The sequence below is a fragment of the Scomber japonicus genome, chromosome 13 (genome assembly GCF_027409825.1).
Source record: "Scomber japonicus isolate fScoJap1 chromosome 13, fScoJap1.pri, whole genome shotgun sequence".
In the NCBI taxonomy this organism is placed as follows: domain Eukaryota; kingdom Metazoa; phylum Chordata; class Actinopteri; order Scombriformes; family Scombridae; genus Scomber; species Scomber japonicus.
Genome location: NC_070590.1, coordinates 2,386,311 through 2,397,331, shown reverse-complemented (window position 1 = coordinate 2,397,331; position 11,021 = coordinate 2,386,311). Strand labels below are relative to the sequence as shown.

Sequence of the window (11,021 nt, the reverse complement as noted above, 5' to 3'; positions counted from 1 at the left end):
CAGTGAAACTCAGGATATCTGCACTAACCTTTTTCTGGCCGTTGCCATGGCGCCAGGGGGGATTTTTTAAAAATAAACACACGACTTAATGATGATAATATGTCATTTTGCATCAACGCTATTGGTTCGCTGATCATTAAATTGATGTAGACTGATTTATCTTTACATCCCGACTTCAGCTGAAATATCCGACTTCTGAATACAACTTGAACGCACCGTTAGATCCTGGTTCCTCCAATGGAAACCAGGCGGGGAGTTCCTGTCCTCTGAAAAGAAGCCAATGTGGAAGTAACTTAGAGCTGCATTCTATCAAAAGGCCACCAGGGGGCGACCGTCTCTATACAAGTCAATGGAGAATTCACCAACTTCTCACTTGATTTCTAACCTCAGTAAACGTTTTCAAAATGTGTTTATGGTCTCAATCGCTAGTTTAAAGCCTTCTTCAATGCAGTATGATGTTCATTTGGGACATTTTGGCCTCCCTGATTTTATATGTGACGATAAAGCAGGGTATGCATTAGGGCGTGGCTACGTTGTGATTGACAGGGTGATTGACCAATGTCCTTGAGATCCAGCCCTCGCAACCAATCGCAGCCTCCCCGCTCCGCCGTTGGTCCCGCCCATACTTCCGTCCATGGCCCCGCCTCATGCCCATATAAGTAGAATCCGTGTTTTTATTTTTCCCAGCATGCACCTGAAATTTTCAAGATGGCGCTGCCTAGATTAGAAACTATTGGCTTCCGAGCAGCAGTCCAAAAACCAATGGGTGACGTCACGGATGTTACGTCCATTTCTTTTATACAGTCTGTGATGGAAACACAGGTAAAGAAACCTTTGAAACACCACATTATGAGAATAAAGTTGTAATATTACGACTTTATTCTACATTTAGTGCGACAGGTGTTGCAGCAAAGGTGACTTTTGGTGTTGAAATTCCAATTTTTCCCATCATTGGAAATGAATGGGATTTTTTTTAAAAACCAACAGAATTTCACCTTTTTTCAGAGTCACCTAGCTCTCTCATACGTGCACGTAGAAATGTGATTCAAACTTTAAAACGGAGGAAAATTTGTGCTCTCTTGAAAAATACCAAACTGTTTTTACATAACATGTAAACTTTTCAAACTATGAGCAGTCAAACGAGGAGTGGAAATCACTTTTTCTTCAAAGTTAGAGTGGAAGCGGCAGTTAGCTAGAGTGTGAGAAGCAGTAAAAAATAACCTTAATTTTTATTTTTAACTCGAGCTCACGGCCAAACCGTAAAAAGGAGACAAATAATTTTTGGTCAAAATGTAGACATAGGTGTTGGGATTCATAAAATGTGACGTTGACAGGCGGGGTCTGCACAAAATTTAAACGGAGGGGCCGAGACCGGCAGCAGTACGTGTCTCGCTCCCCACTGACTCTAATGTCATCGTCTCCTTTTTTCTAAATAATCTCACTCTGTGTTCACACTGAGCTTACTCGCTCATTTTAAAGAATATCTGAATAAAATAAACACTGTCAGAATCTGCCGGCTTCTGTGTCTCTCACGGTGTTTTCGGTTTTTGGACAGGAGTTACGGTTTTCTCACAGTTTGCAATTGTTCGGGACCTTGTCAGAAGCCAAATTCTGGGGGCATTTTGAGAATTTCCAAGCAGATTCTAACACATCGCCGTAGCAACCGTATGGCCTTAGCTGCCCTTAGCAACCGCAGGGCCTTAGCAACCTGTTGCTGGGCAGAAACTGAGCTACTTTTTTGTGATTGGCTAATTCTTCCTGTCTGTTTTGCCAGTTAACCTAATATTATGACTTTATTCTCGTAATCTTAGTCTCGCTCTAATACTAATATAATAAATTATGTTATTATTTTTTATCTGTATTTTTTGAGGCAAACCTTTAATAACTGCGACCTGATTTTAAACACTAAATATAGATTCTCCACAACAGTAAATCACAAGATCGCTGCCTGGGATACTGTATGTGAGTGAAAGAATAGGAAGAGAAAGGGTGAAGAAGCCTGCCATGAATGCCTCGGGTGATGGGTGAAATGAGGGAGAAAGAGCAGAGGAAGAGGACGAGGAAGAGGAGGAGGAGGAGGAGGAGGGTGAAGAAGAAGAGGAGGATGGCCTTATTTGTAAAGACAGAATAAGAGCAGAGAAGGAGGAGGAGAAAAATGGCGGACAAAAAAAGCAGAGGAGGAAGAGGAGGAGGAGGAGGAGGGGGAGGAAGAGGAGGAGGAGGGGGAGGAGGGGGAGGATTAATTTTATCCTTCCTAGGTAGATAACATATTTAATATCTATCATTCTTTTGTGGTTACACCATTTGACATTTTCAGGAGCATTCAGTCTTACTTTTGGTAAAAAAATGGTACAAATGTCATTTAAATGATATAAAACCAACAAAAAAAGGAAAGGAAGGAATGAAGGATGGATGGAGGAAAGAAGAAAAGAGGGAGGGAGGGAGGAAAGAAGGAAGGAAGGAAGGAAAGAAAGAAAGACAAGGAGGGAGGGAGGGAGGGAGGGAGAGAGGACAGAAAGGAAGGGAGGAAGGAAGGAAGGAAGGAAAGGAGGGAGGGAGGGAGGGAGGGAGAGAGGACAGAAAGGGAGGGAGGGAGGAAGGAAGGAAGGAAGGAAGGTAGGAGAGAGGGAGGAAGGGAGCATTCAGTCTTACTTTTGGGTAAAAAATGGTGCAAATGTCATTTAAATGGTATAAAACCAACAAAAAAAGGAAAGGAAGGAATGAAGGATGGATGGAGGAAAGAAGAAAAGAGGGAGGGAGGGAGGAAAGAAGGAAGGAAGGAAGGAAGGAAGGAAAGAAAGAAAGACAAGGAGGGAGGGAGGGAGGGAGAGAGGACAGAAAGGAAGGGAGGAAGGAAGGAAGGAAGGAAAGGAGGGAGGGAGGAAGGAAGGAAGGAAGGTAGGAGAGAGGGAGGAAGGGAGCATTCAGTCTTACTTTTGGTAAAAAATGGTGTAAATGTCATTTAAATGATATAAAACCAACAAAAATACTAAATGTACATTTTAACAAACCTGATGCTGCTTTTAATATAACTTTAACACATTACAAACCATTTACATTTCATTTTTTGTAATTATTTGTATAAATAGGGAATATTAGGGTAATGTGGGACAACTAAGCTCCAGTGCATTTATCCCTTTTATATTTATAATGACACGTCAACGTACACACTTCCCTTCCTCTTTTCCTTTCTCCCTCCCTCGTTCCTTATTTCCTTCCTCCGTCCTTCCTTCCTTCCTTTCCTTACTTCCATCTGTCCTTCCTCCCTCCCTCCTTCTCTCCTCCGTTCCTTCTTTCCTTCCTCCATCCCCCTATCCCCCTTTCTTCATCCTTCCTTCCTTCTTTCTTCCCTTCCTCCCTTTCTCCTTCTCTCTTTCTTTCCTCCCCCCTACCTTCCTTCCTTCCTTCTTTCCTCCGTCCTTCCTTCTTTCCTCCGTCCTTCCTTCCTTTCCTTCCTTCCCTTCCTTCCTTCCATCTGTCCTTCCTCCCTTCCATCTGTCCTTCCTCCCTCCTTCCTTCCCTTCATTCCTCCCTTCCTTTCAATGAGTGTACTATAAAGGGTTAATAAAAGGAGAGAACAGAGCGGATATATTTCTGTTTCTGTAGCAGAGAGAGAAAAAAGAAGAAGGCAGTTTAATTCCAGTCGGACTTTAAACAACGTAACTCTGAATCTGAACCAGTTCCCACATGAAAAGGACGACAACCTTGACCTGGATTTATACAAAGTGGAGAATCTGAACCAGGACTTTAATTTAAACGCTGTAACATCAGCCTGGAGTCACTGTGTCACATGTTCCTCCTGTATCCTCTCACCCAGGGGTGTCAAACTCATCTTCATTCAACGGCCACAAACAGACCAATTTGATCTCATGTGGGCCGGATCATTAAAAAGAAGGAAGGAAGGAAGGAAGGAAGAGAGGAAGAAAGGAAGAAAGGAAGGAAGGAAGGAAGGAAGGAAGGCAGATGCAAGGAAGGTGGGAAGGAAAGAGAAGGAGAAGAAAGGAAAGACAGGTGGAAGGAAGGAAAGAATAAAAGTGAGGAGGGAAGAAAGAAAAGAATGGAAAGGTTGGAAAAAAGGACAGGAAGGAAAGATGAGAAAGGGAGGAAGGAATGAAGGAAGGAAAAAAAGACAGGAAGGAAAGTGGGCCGAATTGAACCTCTCGGCGGGCTGGTTCTGGCCCTCGGGCCGCATGTTTGACCCCCCTGCTCTAACCCTAACATCAGCCTGGATTCAGTGTCACATGTTTCTCCTGTATCCTCGAACCCTACGAACCCTCTTAACCCCAGACATGACCGCTGACCGCTGCCCGGACCATCGATCCTCTGACCCAACATACCAACCAGGACTCTCCATGTTCCTCCTGTATCCTCTAACCCTCTAACCCTACGAACCCTACGAACCCCAGCCCTACCGCTGCCCGCTGCACGGACCATCGACCCCCCGACCCAACATATCAACCAGGACTCTCCATGTTTCTGCTGTATCCTCTAACCCTACGAACCCTACGAACCCTACGAACCCCAGACAGGACCGCTGCCCGCTACATGGACCATCGACCCTGTGACCCAACATATCAACCAGGACTCTCCATGTTCCTCCTGTATCCTCTAACCCTCTAACCCCAGACATGACCGCTACACGGACCATCGATCCTCTGACCCAACATACCAACCAGGACTCTCCATGTCTCTGCTGTATCCTCTAACCCTCTAACCCTCTAACCCTACGAACCCTACGAACCCCAGCCCTACCGCTGCCCGCTGCACGGACCATCGACCCCCCGACCCAACATACCAACCAGGACTCTCCATGTTTCTGCTGTATCCTCTAACCCTACGAACCCTACGAACCCCAGACAGGACCGCTGCCCGCTACATGGACCATCGACCCTCTGACCCAACATACCAACCAGGACTCTCCATGTTCCTCCTGTATCCTCTAACCCTCTAACCCCAGACATGACCGCTACACGGACCATCGATCCTCTGACCCAACATACCAACCAGGACTTAAACACCCAGGCAGAGAAACTATGACATCAATAACTTCCTGCTGTTATTTCTATACGTCCAGCAGCTGGAGGCGCTTTGGTCTCAGTAATGGCTCAATAATCAATAACTGTATGAGAGCTGACGTCGGGTTAGATGCTTTTTCATTTTCCATTCATATCACTTCACTCAGTAAAGGACTGGAGGCCAAATGGTTCCCAGTTAAAGGACTGGTCTGTCCCACTAGATGACACGAAACTCTTTTATAATAGAATAATCCTAGAGAGGAATTGGTGGCAGATTTATGGATTTAGTCTCTACTATAATATAATGTTAATTCATTTATATTGTATTAAACATACATTTTACACACATCCTGCATAGTAACAAACGTGTTTCACATCCACAGTGAAAAGTACCGGATAAGATATTCCTTTATTAGTCCCACATGGTCTGACTGTTCCTTCCTTCCTTCCTCCCTTCTTTCCTCCCTCCCTCCCTCCCTCCCTCCCTCCCTTCCTTCCTTCCTTCCCTCCATCCTTTCTCCCTTTCTCCCTTCCTTCCTTCCTTCCTTCCTTCCCTCCATCCTTCCTCCATCCTTTCCTTCCGTCTTCCTCCCTTCCTTCCTTAACTCGAGGACAACAGCTGCCTTAAACAGCAGGTGTCACTATAAAGGTCTGAGTTTTCACTGCTGTCTGTCTCTTTATGTTGTTATTGTCTAGCTGCTCTGGTAATAAAGTCTAATAATGTGAAAAATTATAACCTTTTGCTCTTGTAGTAAAGTGTAAAATCCCACCTGGTATCAGACATGTATGAGAGTGAAAGGTTCCACATGGGAACATAAAGAACTCCCCGTCGGGGAATCGAACCCCGGTCTTCCGCGTGACAGGCGGAGATACTGTCCACTATACTAACGAGGAAGGCTGTAGACTGTCATGTGACCTCATGGAGTAAATCAGAGGGTTCGGTTTAGGGGTTAGGATGTATGACATGAGATAAGATATTCCTTTATTAGTCCCACATGGTCTGACTGTTCCTTCCATCTGTCCTTCCTCCCTTCCTTCCTTCCTCCCTTGTAACCTTTTGCTCTTGTAGAAAAGTGTAAAATCCCACATGGTATCAGACATGTATGAGAGTGAAAGGTTCCACATGGGAACATAAAGAACTCCCCGTCGGGGAATCGAACCCCGGTCTTCCGCGTGACAGGCGGAGATACTGTCCACTATACTAACGAGGAAGGCTGTAGACTGTCATGTGACCTCATGGAGTCAATCATTGAGCTGCAGGTGAGTCTAACATGCGAAAAAATACATATTTAAGTACTTTACTTGGACGCAGTTCCAATGACCGATGACTGCAGCTGTCCATCACGCTAAGCTACGCTACCTCAAATAGTCCGACGATAAAGACATTCTTTCACTACTCACCAACAAACACTCAGTCACATGCATTGTTTCCAATGTTTCATTGAGAACAAACATTAAGAGCACCTCCAACATCCTGCATGGTAACAAACGTGTTTCACATCCACAGTGAAAAGAACCAGCTGGAGAACATAAAGAACATAAAGAACTCCCCGTCGGGGAATCGAACCCCGGTCTTCCGCGTGACAGGCGGAGATACTGTCCACTATACTAACGAGGAAGGCTGCAGATACAAAATCAGGGAGGCCAAAATGTCCCAAATGAACATCATACTGCATTGAAGAAGGCTTTAAACTAGCGATTGAGACCATAAACACATTTTGAAAACGTTTACTGAGGTTAGAAATCAAGTGAGAAGTTGGTGAATTCTCCATTGACTTGTATAGAGACGGTCGCCCCCTGGTGGCCTTTTGATAGAATGCAGCTCTAAGTTACTGGAGAACATAAAGAATATAAAGAACCTAAAGAACTCCCCGTCGGGGAATCGAACCCCGGTCTTCCGCGTGACAGGCGGAGATACTGTCCACTATACTAACGAGGAAGGCTGCATGTGACTCATGGAGCCAATCAGGTGAGTCTAACGTTATTTAATATATGTAGCCGATAATACTCGTACTTCTGAGTTTTTGAAGGTATAGGTTCTTTGAATGAACTTGTTGATGCTATAATCACATTTATTAGACTAGATAGATAATAAGATAAATAAATATAAAATGAACACATGCTGTTTTAGTGCTGACTCAACAGAACAGAACAATAAAACACGTTTTTTAAATGAGAGAAAACATTAAGAGTGACTCCAGAATCCCAAAAAATGACAAACACTTATACCAGCTGGAGAACCGAAAGAACATAAAGAACTCCCCGTCGGGGAATCGAACCCCGGTCTTCCGCGTGACAGGCGGAGATACTGTCCACTATACTAACGAGGAAGGCTGCTAACATGCAAGGCTATCCCTAATATATATCGAAGTATGTTACTTGTGCAATTTTGATTTAATTCATTACTTTTAATACTTTGACAACATTTAGACTATTTATTACTAAAAACACCTAAAAGTTATATTAATAAAAACTAATAAGACATTTTTAGGCCTCTGAAAACATCGTCATATATTATATAACTCTGTAGACAGATGAGCATCAGAGTGGATTTGCAGCAGTTTAACAAACATGAGAAAGTGAAACAGCTTTTAAACAGCTGGAGGACTGAAGAGGAATCTGAGCTGAAAGACGGATTTACAGATCTGAGCAACTTTTAGTGAATAAAGAGTCAAAAAGGCCGATAATACTAATACTACTACTAGATTTGTGAAGGATGCACAGCTGCTGCTCTTTAGCTCAGCTCCTCCAGCACGGTGAACGAATGAATGAATGAATGAATGAATGAATGAATGAACGTTAACGCCTGCAGAGCTGCTGACAGATGGTGGAGTCACCTGATATCTGCTTAAAGACGTCAGCCTAAATCCCCTGCTACACACACACACACACACACACACACACACACGCATATCTAACTGCCTCTCATTCAGCTCGGCCAGATTACAACACACACACACACACACACACACACACACACAAAAGCATGCACAAAACTAGGGCTGCAACAACGAATCGATTAAATCGATTAAAATCGATTATTAAAAGCGTTGGCAACTAATTTGATCATCGATTCGTTGCGTCGCGCGATTACAACGTCACTCACTAAGTCTCGGACATAGATTTATTATATTAAATCCATGGTCTCGGAGCGTTTTAGTTGCGCGCGGAGTCCACACTCCGGAGCAGAAGGTGGCGGTTATGCACCATTGCTCCAAGCAAGAAGAGTTGAACGCAGAGCGGACGGAGCAGGGACGGAGTTGTTTGAAAACATGACAGAGGCGGAGAAACCGGTGCGGGGTAAGCTACCGGGGTAGCAGGGTAAGTCACTACAGAAACCTATGTTTGTTCCATTTTGAAGTGATGAAACGTAACGTGAACATCCCTCCGAAGCTCATCTGGTACTGGTGTTTGCTCGATGTCCAGCTTGACAAACATGAAAAGTTAATAAAACTAAAACTTCAGCTCGTTAATGACAGTGGTAGAGCAGGGGTGGTATAGTTTGTAAGACTAAACACACGTTTTTATTCAATCACCTTTTTTGGCCCATTAATTAACCCTAACCCATATTGGTTATTGTTGGCACAAATATATATTTGTGTGTGTTGTACTTTTTAATTTCATTTTAAAGTTCTTTTATAGCACTTAGACAGCTTAAGCTGTGTTTAAATGTGGGGTATAAATTAACTTAACTTGCACTTACTACAGTGATGGTAATAATGTAATTAATAAGCTTCAAGTGTTAATTTTCTGACATAAGGTGCAAAGAAATATTGCACCAGCTTATAATAATAATAATCTCCATGGACAAATTAAAAAACATTATTACAAATCTTCCTGCCCCAGTTCATAACTGTTTTTGTACTTGTGTCTGATGCAATTATTATATGTTTTGTACTATTTAAACTGTTGTAATCTTGAGGTCATTGAAAATTAGGTTTAAGTCTCAATATCCTTTCATGTGTGTAATTCAGTCATTCTCTTACTTTTATAAGTGTATATATACACTTTGTGTATATGTGTGGTCTGTAATTGCTCTTTGGTTACTTACCTTTACACAACTAGTAACTAAAACAACAAATATGTATGTATTTGAGTTGATGTAAATTGTGCCACTACACATACTCATACTTTCTGATATCTTTCTGATTCCAGAAAAAAACAACAAACCATGAGAGGCTTTTTGGTGGGAAATACAACATGTACACCACAGCAAGCCGCTGTGTTGACGGACAGTATCCTCAACATTTTTTTTGCACTTTCTGAAGATTTTGTGCACTGTGAATTTGTACTGCCAGCTCCGTTTTAGAATAAATGGTTGGAAATTAATGCTTTTTTGTTTTTGTTTTTTTTATCCGATTAATCGATTAATCGAAAAAATAATCGACAGATTAATCGATTATTAAAATAATCGTTAGTTGCAGCCCTACACAAAACGCACGCACACACACACACACACACACACACACACAAAAGCATGCACAAAACGCACGCACACACACACACACACACACACACACACAGACACACACACACACACACACTTGAATCTTGACTAGTCCATGTATAATACAACTTTTAATATTGCGATAAGTGAACACACACACACACACATATCTAACTGCCTCTCATTCAGCTCGGCCAGATTAAAACATGCACACATATATATACACACACACGCACGCATGCGCACGCACACACACACGCACACACACACACACACACACACACACACACACACACACACACACACACACACAAGCATGCACACACAAGCATGCACGCAACACACACACAGACAGACACAGACACAGACACAGACACACACACACACACACACACAGACACACACAGACACAGACACACTGTGATATTTATGCTTCATGTCGAGAGAAACAATCAAATCTGCTGCGTGACTGAAGACGTTTCTCTGTTTTTGTTTCTTTATGACAGAAAATAATAAATTATGAAGAAGCAGAAAGTCGGCGGCTTCACGCAGCTGAGCGACGGCCGAGGAGACGCTTCCTCTGCTTCCTCTGCTTCCTCTGCTTCCTGCTTCCTCTCTGAGACTCAACATTATGTACTGAAAGTAGCTGAAAACAGTACTGAAACATAACCTCAGCTGCTGGTTTATAACTGTACATCTATATAAAGCTGAAGCTGATGAGAGAGAAAGGAAAAGAGGAAGGGAGGAAGGGAGGAAGGAAAGAAGGAAAGAAGGACAGAGGAAATAAGGATAGGAGGAAGGTAGGGGGGAGGACAGAAAGAGACAAGGAGGGAGAGAGGGATGGAGGGAGGGAGGAAGGAAGGAAGGAAGGAAGGAAGGAAGGGGGATGGAGGAAGGAAAGAAGGAAGGGAGGAAAGAGAGAGGAAGGAAAAAAGAGAGAAGGAGGTAGGGAGGAAGGAAGGAACAGGGAAGGAAAGAGGGGGGAAGGAAGGAAAGGAGGGAGGAAGGAATGGGGTAAAGAAAAGAAGGAAGGGAGGAAGGAAAGGAAGGAATGAAGGATGGAGGAAAGAAGGAAGGAAGGTAGGAGGGAGGGAGGGGGAGAGAAAGGAAAAGAGGAAGGGAGGACAGAAAGAGACAAGGAGGGAGGGAGGGAGGAAAGAAAGGAAGGAATGAAGGATGGAGGAAAGAAGGAAGGAAGGTAGGAGGGAGGGAGGGGGAGAGAAAGGAAAAGAGGAAGGGAGGACAGAAAGAGACAAGGAGGGAGGGAGGGAGGAAAGAAAGGAAGGAAGAAAGTTGATGGAGGAAGGAAATGTTTGGCCTTTTTTAGTCACTGTATAATTAATCCAATATATAATATATATGAAGCTAAAGCTGGCTGAGTGTCACTTATTCTGATCATAAACTGCCAGAAAATAGTGAAAATGCTCCTTTAAACTCACCAGAATCATACATCATATATAGGTTTATATTAAGTTGATGTCAGCTTTAAAAAATTACAATACTAGCACCAATCAAAGTACCTTTAAAATGATCCTGATACCAGCTGAGTACATTCAATA

At 43.2% G+C, this 11,021-nt stretch overlaps 1 protein-coding gene and 5 non-coding genes across 6 annotated transcripts in view; all 6 read right to left on the bottom strand.

Annotated features, from left to right (window-relative positions):
- st6gal1 (ST6 beta-galactosamide alpha-2,6-sialyltranferase 1) overlaps window positions 1–11,021 on the bottom strand; it is a 35,478-nt gene that overhangs the window by 13,535 nt on the left and 10,922 nt on the right. The window lies entirely within an intron of this gene.
- Window positions 5,838–5,909, bottom strand: trnad-guc (transfer RNA aspartic acid (anticodon GUC)). The gene has a single exon. It is a non-coding gene; the product is annotated as a tRNA-Asp (tRNA).
- Window positions 6,155–6,226, bottom strand: trnad-guc (transfer RNA aspartic acid (anticodon GUC)). Its single transcript has one exon. It is a non-coding gene; the product is annotated as a tRNA-Asp (tRNA).
- On the bottom strand, window positions 6,562–6,633 carry trnad-guc (transfer RNA aspartic acid (anticodon GUC)). Its single transcript has one exon. It is a non-coding gene; the product is annotated as a tRNA-Asp (tRNA).
- Window positions 6,883–6,954, bottom strand: trnad-guc (transfer RNA aspartic acid (anticodon GUC)). Its single transcript has one exon. It is a non-coding gene; the product is annotated as a tRNA-Asp (tRNA).
- trnad-guc (transfer RNA aspartic acid (anticodon GUC)) lies at window positions 7,274–7,345 on the bottom strand. The gene has a single exon. It is a non-coding gene; the product is annotated as a tRNA-Asp (tRNA).